We start from the raw sequence: 11,889 nt of genomic DNA, 5'->3' as shown, positions 1-11,889 counted from the left end.
CAAAGTGCTGGGATTATGGGCGTGAGCCACCACATCAGGCCAATTTCCTTTCTCTTGATCCCAGGTGTTCAGATCAACTCAACCAATTGTCAACCAGAAAATGTTTAAATTTACCTATAGCCTGGAAGCCCTGGCTTTGAGTTGTCCTGCCTTTCTGAAACAAAACAATGTATTTTTAAAATGTATTTGATTGATGTCTCATGCCTTCCTAAAATGTATAAAACCAAGCTGTACCCCGACCACCTTGGGAACATGCTTTCAGCACCTCCTGAAGGTTGTGTCACGGGCCATGGTCACTCTTATTTGGCCCAGAATAAATCTCCTAAATTATTTTACAGAGTTTGACTCTTTTCATCAACACTACGAGTAATATTAAATCATTTTGTGTGTGTGACTATATACTACACAGAGAATCCAATGAAAGATACAAGTCTTCTTCTTCTATAAAAGTGTATGTATGTACCTATATGAAATTGTGTATACTTAATTTCAAGGTGTTCATAGTTTTCCTGAAGCTCATTCATAGTTGCTTTAGGGAATTAAGACTCTTAAATGTAGTACTTACGTATCAATTTGAAATAATATGTTTGTCCCCTTTCCCTAAAACCACCAGTACATGACAATAATTTTTGTTTCCAATTCATTCATTTAGTGACCAGAAACATGAAGTACTACATTACTCAGCTTCCGGGCAGGACCAGATGTATACCACCCTGGTTACATAATCCCTTATCTATGAGTGTATAAACTTTCAGGGAGTAGTACCTTTCCTTATGTCTGTTCTAAATCACTCAGATGGTATTATAGCTCTCTTTCCTTCTGTTTCATTCTCACTGGAGTTAGAGGCCAAATGTGAACACAGCTGAAAGAGTCATTTTGCAGAAGTAAGTGTAGGTACTTGAAGCAGGGGCCCCATCATTTATAGTTACAAGATGTCACAATAACTTTATTAAGGGGAGAGATGTGTATCCATGTTCTTAGTGAAGCTCAATTAAAAAACTACACCTAACCTTCTGATGTTTCCTTCTATTGAGCACTTGAAGCAGCTGTCTTTGGCTCCAGAGTACAGTGGAAATCTTTTGTTATAAAGTGAGAAAAGTCAAAGGTTTTATTTTTTCATTTATTTCTGCTCTGCCACTTCTATATGCCTTCCAATGTAAGCTTAATTCACACAGCAGGTGCATACTCATTTGATTGAATGACTATATTTTTTTAAACAAAGCCTGACACATAATTATAAAGCCTCTAGTTAACATAAAAAGTAATATATATTTTTCATACATTTCAAGTTGGAAAAATACAAATTCCATGCCAAATATTTTAATCACCTAAATGTGGATCTACCATGATAAAAATGAAAGCTACTTAAGAAGTGTCCTGCACACAATCTTATATATTCCTCAGTGAAAGGCAGGCTGAAAAGGTTTGTGATAAATAGGAGGTAGGCATTTTTTGACAGTCATACCTGTCTTTCTGCACACCTGAGAGGTTATGGAGAGAGAGTTCATTGTGAGCTTGGATTAACAGAAAATGTCCAGTAGTTGAAATCCCAGTAAAAATTATATATATAGTTTGAGCCAAGTGTTTGATTGTAAGAAAAATTGTTCATTAAGAGTATTTGGTGGCTGGGCACAGTGGTTCATGCCTATAATTCCAGCACTTTGGGAGGCCAAGGTGGGTGGATCACCTGAGGTCGAGTTCGAGATCAGCCTGACCAACATGGTGAAACCTTGTCTCTACTAAAAATATAAAAATTAGCCGGGCATGGTGGCGGGCACCTGTAATCCCAGCTACTCGGGAGGCTGAGGCTGGAGAATCACTTGAACCCAGGAGGTGGAGGTTGCAGTGAGCTGAGATTGTACCATTGCACTCCAGCCTGGGCGACAAGCGTGAAACTCTTGTCTCAAAAAAAAAAAAAAAGAAAAAAAAGAGTATTTGGTCAGTGACACTGGTGTCAATAAAACAAAAGTGGTTGGTGATTTTAAGGTTCCTTGAAAGTCTTCTTATCTCAAACTATTTTCATCACAAGTCATATCTTCCAGGTACTGTAAACATTCCTTTCAGTTAGGAGGAATCTTCACAAAATACTGGAGAATTGTAACATGTAAACCTACTTGTTAACCACATTGAGATGAATTTATTAATTTATCCATTTCAATTATGAATTTATGAATTTTGTATCTCTTGTGTTTTTTACCCTAGGGCCTTGTGTAAATTCTGAGTGATGAAGACTTTATGGTACCAAAACATTCATTTGATAAGAAGTCAGTTGGGGGTCAGTTTATTGATTGGTTAAAATGCCCCTTTATTCATCCACGTTCAACCACTTTTTAATGAGTTGTGTGACATGTTTTAGGGCACAGGAGTTATTCTACAGCTTTCATGCCATTCTAGGGCACAGAGATCTTTGTGAAGTTATCTTTAGTCCTATTGGCCGTGTTTCATTGCGTAGCCAGTTTCTCTTGAGAATAGCGTAGCCTCCTCTTGGCTATAAATGGTAAATGAGGCAAAATTTCCCACTGATATTGAAAGCTTCTATTCTAATTTGGGATTTTTTTCCCCCCACAGCCCAAAGGAAAAAAGAAAGCTACTGTTTTCAACCTTTGGACAGCAGAACAGGACTGTTATCTCTAAGAGAAGGGAAACAAACAAGCTCAGGCCAAACAATCACCCCAAATGTTAAACTATTATTCCTGATTTAAAGTGAACTGGTTAGCTTTTTAACCTTCAGTTTCTTTATTTGTGAAATAGGGATAATATTAGTGCCTACCTCACCAGATTGCTATAAGAAATTAATGAGAAAATTAAGTTTGGTGCCTAGCACAAAAGTTTAATAGATGTATCTGTTGTCATTACTCGTTTAAATTATATATTATATATAATAGGTGATATATATTTATCATATAACATATAATATAGGATAAATATCATATAATATGTAATATATGATACCCTATAATATATAATATATATCATATAATATATATATCATATAATATATAATATAATATATATCACCTATATAATATATGCAGGAGTAAGTGTAGGTGCTTGAAGCAGGGGCCCCCTTAATTATAGTTACAAGATGTCACAGTAACTTTATTAAGGGGATAGATGTTTATCCATGTTCTTAGTGGTTCACAGTGGTTATCCAGAAATAGTTTCCTTATATGGTAACAGTTCCCATTCCAAGTACCTTTACTCAAGTACCCTTACTTGAGTCAATCTCAAATTTGTACTATGGAATATTTTTCGGTGAGCAAAGTTAGGGAAGTTTCTCAGGGGTAAACCAGTTGGGTTAAAATATTTAAATTCCAATATCATCTAAATATGTTGGTTATCTTAAGCTTATAATAATAGTAAAGTTAAATTATAAAATCATAAAAGTTGTAATAACCTTGAACCATTTTTTAGTCTATTGCTTTATCTTTGTGCAGAACATCATGTGAAAACACCATTTTGCAGACACGTAATGATCAAATCTATGTTTAAATGCTTTCAGTAAAGAAGATGCATAGTCTGCCTCAACAGACCTTTCTAGAATTTCACAAACTTCAGACCAAACCAAAGAGCCTGTGCTGCTGTTAAAAAGTTGTCCCCTCCCCTCCCACTTCATGAAAGACAAGGGAAAACAACAGGACTATCTCTGAAGGCAAGAAGACACTGAAGGAAAACCAACCGCACCCATTGTTAAGCAACTTTCTAAATTCTCACATTTGCAACTAATAGCAGACATTTTAAGACCTATGGTTTGAAAAGTTAATTTTAATAGTAGTAAATGCTAGTTCTAATTTCTTAGCTGGGAAATTTAGTAAAACAACTTACTCTGGAGCAGCCTTGCTCTGCTATGTTGTTACTATCCATGGTGCAGTAAGATTGGTGCCAGAGTTCCAGGCAACAATGGAAGGTAGAGCATAGTCAAGAGTGAGACTATTTTGTATTCCAGCAACACTCTTTTCCCATCCATCAGCCAAAATTTTGTCTAATGTTTGATGCCAATGTAATTGTTGGCATGGAATCACCATGTTTAGTTGCACTGTGCTACCCAGTATGACAGCTAGCAGTCACATGCATGTGTTTACATTTAAATTCATATGAATGAAAATTAAATAGAATTTAAAATTCAGTTTCTCAGTCTCATTAGCCACGTTTCAAATACTCAAGAGCTCCAAAAAGCTAATGGCTACTATATTGGACAGTGTAGAAATTGAACATTTCTCTCATCTCAGAAATTCCTATTGGAGTACTGGAATTTCAGGAAGATCAGTATTTATCCCTGAGCTGGAGAAAACGTCATCTTGTTTGAAAGCTGAGTATCAGAACAAATTGGTTTATATTAGCAAGGAATACATGCAGATGGGATTTGAGTGTGCAACATGCTCTCTATCTGCCACATTATGTTTTGAGGAGCAAAGACTGACTCATCACATAAACTTTACCCCTAGAATTTCATACTCCATATACCTGTCTTCTGCACTAAATTTTAGCTGGCAAATAGAGAAGTGGCAGGGGGATTTGTACATAATATCTGTGAATTAGAGTTGGCACTATAAATTGGATATAGGACAACTACTTAAAACCAAAAGTAAAAGAATGCCTGCAAAGGTAGCACAGAAAACCTTAAGAATGAATTATACCATTCTCCATAGCAAATAAATGTGTCTATATTTCAATTTCTACAACAAATGCATGGTTTTGCTTTCATATTGCCAGATATCAAGTGGAAACATATTTTGCATTTAGGAGGTATAGCCCATTGTTTTAAACTAATGATTTGCATTATCTGTAAGGAGGAATTTATAAGATCCCAATGGGAAATTGAGCTCCTACACAGTTTACTTATTTGTCTTCAAGGCAAATTAACTATCTAAGCAGAAGAAATGTGATTCCAAATGCATTTCAGTTCATGTGTAATAGTCCTAGCTTCTCTTGCTGCTTCACTATACCCCTGTCCACCAAAGGTAAGACGTCACATACGAATATTGGAATAGTCCCCCAATTCTATTTAAACTGTTCAAATTATTTTAAAAGTCAAAAGTGAAGGAAAACTGCTGATAATTATTAAGACTTTCCTATATAAAGGAAAGAATAAATTTCGATTATGTTAAAACTATACAAGAATGAAAGGAGACGGTGGAAAAAAATGTTACAATGCTTTTTGGTAGCTGAGCTAAAGGCTATTCTTCCTTATACAGGAAAGAATAGCAGAGCAAATATACCTCTCAGGTCACAAAGCACTAAGGCAATTTACTCCTGTCTGTGTTTTTATCAATGATCCTTCGTTTATAATCCCTGACCTCTGAGAAAATTTGGGCCCTGCGCATTCTCTCCCCAGCTGAAGGTCATGCTCTGTTCTGTTTGCTGTATCTGAAATAGCCGAATGCTTTCATTCTAAATCCATGCTTTGGTTCCTGGATCATCTAAGCATCTGATTAGCTCCATCTTTTATCTCCCATCTCAGTGGCTTTAGACCTTTGGTCTCATTGTTTCTGATGCTCCCTCCATACTCTGATTGATATAGGACAGCAAAGGTTGGTTTTAGAGCCCTAAGCAGGGCAAGCCTGGCAGCCTCCTTGCACTACAGTTAATACCTTGCCAAAAGCAGTCTGGTCTCTGGAGAGCTATCAACCATTTTTTAAACATTTTTTAAGCTTTTCATTTCCTCTTATGCCCTTTCATGCTGTACAACTACTTGAAATTTAAAAATAATAGTAATAATAAAGTAAATAAAAAGGCTTGAAAACATTACAGGTAACAAGAGCAAACTAATTGTTTAGTAATATTTTATATTAATTATTTTATAGTATACATAAATCTCCCTCTTTAATTTTGTTTGATAGATATTTTAAATGCCAGATTTAGGGTGGAATTATTGAAATTCATTTATAATTAGCATTTTCTTTATTAATTGCCTTAATTACAAAATAACACTCAAGCTACATATTTCCACTTTTCATAGGTCTTGATGTTGTATACGCATCTTCCTTTAACTCCGTTATTAAGTCCTAAATCTTGTTTCTAAGTCAAAATACGTGTTTAAAATTGCCCAGGTGATCATCATTCTTTCAGTTTTACAGATCATCTTTCTGTTCTAGTTAATTATTTTCAAAAACCTATGTTGGTTTTATGATGTAGTACATAAAATATTGTGGTATACGGACAGCTGGAACACCTGGAGGACAGGACATCTACATCTGAATTCCAGGCTCAGTAATAACAGGGTGGATTTGGTCATGCCACTTACTTCCCATCATCTTAGTTGCCTCTTTTGCAAGACTAAAGTGCTTTTCAAGATAATTTCTAACCAACTCTCATGTTCAAAATGTTATGGCTCAACAACAAAAATACAAGCAACTCGATTTTTTAAATAGGCAAAACACTTGAATAGGTACTTCTCCAAAAATAATATATACATGGCTATCAAGCATGTGAAAAGATTTTAAACATCATTAGTTGTTAGGAAGATGCAAATCAAAACCATAAGTTGGGATCCCTTTATATTCAGCAAGATGGTCATACTCGACAAAAACAAAAACAAATAAAAAACGCTTAAAACAGAAAACAAGTGTTGAAGAGGATATGGAGAAACTGGAAACCTCATGAACTGATGGTAGGAATGTAAAACGTTCAGCATGTGTGGAAAACAGCTTGGTAGTTTCTCATTAAGTTAAACCTAAAATTATTATATGACCCAGCAATAATACTTCTAGGTATGTACCCAAGAGAATTTAAAACTGGTACTCAAACACTTGTACACACATATTAATAACATCTCTATTAACAATGGCCAAAAGGTGGAAACGATTCAAATGTCTATCAATGAATAACAAAATATTCATATCTATACCTTGGAATACTATTCAGCCATAAAAAGGAATGGAGAACTGACACATGCTTCAACATGCATGCACTTTGAAAACATTATACTAAGGAAAAGAAGCCAGACATAAAAGACCATATATTATATGATTCCATTTATACGAAATATCTGGAATAGGCAAATCCTTAAAGACAGAAAGTAGATTAGCAGTTGCCAGGAGCTGGAAGGAGTGGGGAAGGGGGAGTAATTGCTTAATGCATGTGGGTTTTCTATTTGCACTGATGAACAGGTTCTGGAACTAGATAGTAATGATGGCTGCACAACGTTGTAAATGTACTTGATGCCACTGAAATATACACTTTAAAATAATTAAAATGGCCAGTCACAGTGGCTCATGTCTGTAGTCTCAGTACTTTGAAAGACCTAGGCAGGAGAATTGCTTGAGCCCAGGAGTTTGAGGCCAACCTGAACAACATAATGAGACTTTGCCTCTATAAAAAATAAACAAAATTAGCCAGACATGGTGGCGCACCCCTGTAGTCCCAGCTATTTAGGAGGCTGAGGTGGGAGGATCACTTGAGCCCAGGAGGTGGAGGTCGCAGTGAGCTTTGATAGCATCACTGCTCTCCAGCCTAGGCAACAGAGCTAGATCCTGTCTAAGAAAATAAAAATAAAAGATTAAACTGGTAAATTTGATCTTATCTGTATTTTACCAAAGTAAGACAAATTATGACTCAATTTTCACAAAGTAGTGTCCTAATATAAGGCTTACCTCATGGAAAGAAAATTCCCATTCTTATCAGCCATTGGCAGCAGTTGAAAGGGGAATTTTTTGTTTATATAGTTTTGCAATGTAAAGAAACAGCATTTGGAGGCATCATAGAAAGTAAAGTGCTGAGGAATTAATTTTCAAAATAACCATGAGCTCCTGATCTTCAGGAAATCAAATGTTAACATTTAGCTATATAATGCTTTGTTCTGATTGCTAAATCATCTCTTCTCTCTTTTTTTTTCTCTTTCTCCTTCGTTAGTATTGTCTTTGTCCTAAGGTATATGCTCGACTTTCTTATTGTTTAGTACAAATATGGTTCTCTCTCAGTTATATTGTTTCTCTTTTTTTGTTTAGTTTGTGCTCAGTGGTTCTCACACACCATTATGCTTTACAATACAAAAAACTCTACATACTTCAAATTAAAATATTCGCAGATAGTGAAACAATAGGTTTGGGTTCCCTCACTACATTTTCAAGTTTGCAAAAGTTATCACATGTACAGTGTTGGATATAATGACATAAGCAGCTGAACTGGAATTTAGGTTTTATTTCCTCTACCTTAATAAGTCATAGTAATGTACATAAATTTAATAATTACAACCACAGTGACATTTGGATTTTTTTTTGAAAAGCATTATTCTTTATTTTTTAAACTTTCTGACTTAGAGCTACCTGCTTGCCTATTATTAATTTAATTTAGTCATTTCTGTGATTAGCTTCTGGATAATACAGTGATTGATTTCTCATTCTATTCAGGTCTACAGTTCTGTCCTCCTCTGGTGAGCATTTTCTCCCAGGTTTTAAATTGCCCTTGTGCTCCTTCCTTCCCTCTGTTTCTAGGTTTGCTGTTTCTGGTAGTCTATGCCCCCAACACTCCAGTGCTGTCATCCTTGACGTGCTTACCCTGTCTCTGCCCAGGAGAGGTGGTACCTATGCATAGCAAGAGTGGGCTCCCTGGGGACATGCTCCACCCATAGGGAAATAGCTTTCTTGCTCTTGGCCCTACTCTTCATCCACACTAGAATTTTGTTTTGTTTGCTTGCTTGTTGCCGTGTGTGTGTGTGTGTGTGTGTGTGTGTGGTGTGTGTTTTCTTAATATAATACATTTGCCTAATGAAACCACAACCAGCTAAGTAATTCTTTCCCTCAATAACCTCAACATTACACTTGAGGCCTCAAAAGCTGTGGGCTTTCCGAAGGCAGTCTCCAGCTCTGCCAGTGAGTCTGGGTTCTGCCTACTGCTTCCTCACAGTCGTTCAGTGCTTCTGCATATATGCCTCCTTTAGGAATCCCAGACAAGAAGCATAAAGCACAGTGTCATCCCCTCCTACTTCTCTAACTTCACAGGGAACTCTAATGTGATTCCAAACTTACCCTACACTCTATTGTGAAGAGGACGTGTATATTACTTAGTTTGAAAGAGCAGGACATATATGCAAACATTTGCAAACAAATAGAACGCCCCACCACACATACACAGCTCCAACTAAATAAACATCTCCAGACTTTTTCTTCTTTCTCTCTCTGCCTTTTTGTTTCTTTCTTTCCTTCCTCTCCTCCCTTCTTTCTTATTTTTCTTTCCTTCACTTCCTCCTTCCTTCCTTCCTTCCTTCCATCCTTCATTCCTTTTGTTGTTTTTAAAGAGAAAAAGTAATTCAAGTAACTGAGTAAAACAGAATAGACTGGTAAACAGGATTGCATATTTACTCAAGTACAACTACTTACATAAAGAAATGCTGACTAATTCCCATAGGTATCTGGTTTCATCATCTGCTTCAACCCTTCTGAGTTAGAAGAGAAGAAGGGGGAGAAGGCCCTCTAATCCAGTAAAATTTATCTATTCATATTTAAAGTCCTTTAAGGTAGATGTTCAGCGAATTTTGGATAAAATTTGGAGTTTTTCTTTGGTCTCCTGCTTATCTCTTGGGTGAGATCTAGATATATGAAGGAGGGGTTTAGTGGCCTTGAAAGGCTTGAGGCTTTGGGAGAGAGTAATATCTCTGATCCCAGCAGTGTCCTCCCTCTCTTTATCCCTCCCCTCCTCAGGCTCCACCTCTATCCCCGCGTTTCTCTGAAGCCCAGCTGACCTGGCCTTCCCTCTAAAGTATTGGTTGCTGCTGTGTGAGTGGTTGTGGCCTCCCACCCTAGATGCCATCTGCTGATGGCTTTTGCTGCAATCTGTGGCTGGCCAACAGTCTGTCCTTTCTCAGTATGGCCAGGGTACTGGCAGCCCTCCTTGATAAACTGGCCATACCTTGGCTCTCCCTATTTGTGGAGCCTGCTGAGATGCAGGCATGAGTTCCATCAGCTCCAAGCCTAGGTACAACTATAGAGAACCTTGCCTGTACCATGCCATAGCGGTGCCTTGCAAATGCATGTGAGAACTTCTATATTCTATCACTGCCCACAAAAATTACAAGGCAGCAGTGAATTAAAAGGTCTAGCTTCTCCCTTTGCCCAAATATGCTGTGTTCTCACTTGTTTTCTATATGGTTGTCCTTAGGGAAGTTTGCGTGTTCTGTCTTACTGCATCTGCCATGACACATGAAGAAAACTTGGGCAGAAGCTCCTGAGGTCTTGGCACTCTCCAAAATGAAAGAAATTCATCTCCCACTTGAGGAGTTCTGTCCAAAGAAATGGGATCTGGTCACATTCACGGTTTCCTTACTTCTCAGCATTGGCTCCAGTGAAAAGGCTTTCCAGACAAAAGGCTAACCCTCAGGCCTGTAGGAGATGTGGATTTTTCTAAGTTTTTTTTTTCCCCTTGGATGAAACTCAACAATCAAGTTTTCCAGAACTTTTCTTGATATATTAAATGGATAGATAAAATAATTTTAACAAAGTTATTTTACTCTCTTAAAAGAAACTGGCTTGCTTTCAACCTTTCTTTTCTTTCTATGATCTCAAACACACTATTTTGGGTGTCAAAACTTGAATCTTAAGTCTTTCTACCTTCCTTTGTTTCCTGGGTGTAATAATTCTAACACTGTCTTGCCTCTATGCCCACACATTTGTAGACACTTTTTTTTTTTTTTTTTTTGAGACGAAGTTTTGCTCTGTCGCCCAGGCTGGAGTGCAGTGGTGTGATCTTGGCTCACTGTTGCAACCTCCGTCTCCCTGGTTCAAGTGATACTCCTGCCTCAGCCTCCTGAGTAGCTGGGATTACAGGCACACACCAACACACCTGGCTAATTTTTGTATTTTTCGTAGAGATGGGATTTTGCCATGTCAGCCACATTGGTCTTGAACTCCTGCCCTCAGGTGATCCACCGCCTTAGCCTCCCAAAGTGGAGGATTACAGGCATGAGCCACCGTGCCCGACTGACACTTTTAAGAAGAAATATCCAAGACATGGACATAGGCAAAGAAATTACTAGGTGTTCTTTCAGTGTAGTGCTGAGCACAGACTATGGCAAAAAACCTGACTGAGGATTTCTCTAATTTTCTAGGGATGGTTCCCTTTATTAGACTACCTTTTACTATTGATTAATATAGAGATTAAAAAACTGATATTTGAAAATGTATCTTGATTGAGAGCAACACATCTGATTCTTGTTCAATAGTAACGCAAAATTATTTTTATCCAGGAAAGGAAGTAATTGCAAATGTTAGAGCTTACTGCTGTTCAGGTGTTAATTAGTTTTGTATCTAGTTGCAAATTATTTTCAGCCTTACTGTGACTGACAGACTACATAAATTTTTTCAGAGGATTCCTTGAAAAAAAATCAACTCACAAAAGGCAGATTAAGAAGAGAAAAGGCATACAAATGTATTAACATATACTCAGAGGAGTACCACAGAATGATTACCCACTCCCAAATAGGATTCAGAATCTTATATACCATCTGGAGGTTACAGAAAAGAATGAGGGCTTGCATCTTGGCAAAATAGGTAATGGGAGGTGAGAGAAGAATTCCGTTGAGGGGCAATAAACGATTACTAAGAAAAGCAAATGGATCAGGGAACTGATATTTACTTGTAAATAGTTTTTGGAATTAGAACGATCTTATGAAAGAGTCTGTTCGGGTATGCTTCCCTTCTTGGTCTTCTTTTCTGCAATAGATAATGGGATAACAGGAAGGGGAAGAAAAACAATTGTTCTCCTTGATGGGTCCCCCCTGTCTTCATGTATCTTGGGGGCGGGGAGTGTTTTCCAGTGTCTGTTGATCTAAGGCCCTTTAATATAAAGTATTCGTTATACCAGGAAACTATATTTTGGGGGTAAAGTTGTCTGTCCTCCTTTAATATCCAGTCTTGAATTCTGTTTTTAATTATTTTTAACATCTTACTGTTTCTC

The sequence above is a fragment of the Macaca thibetana genome, chromosome 12 (assembly GCF_024542745.1).
Source record: "Macaca thibetana thibetana isolate TM-01 chromosome 12, ASM2454274v1, whole genome shotgun sequence".
In the NCBI taxonomy this organism is placed as follows: domain Eukaryota; kingdom Metazoa; phylum Chordata; class Mammalia; order Primates; family Cercopithecidae; genus Macaca; species Macaca thibetana.
The sequence above is the reverse complement of the archived record's forward strand: the minus strand, read 5'-3'. Positions refer to the sequence as shown.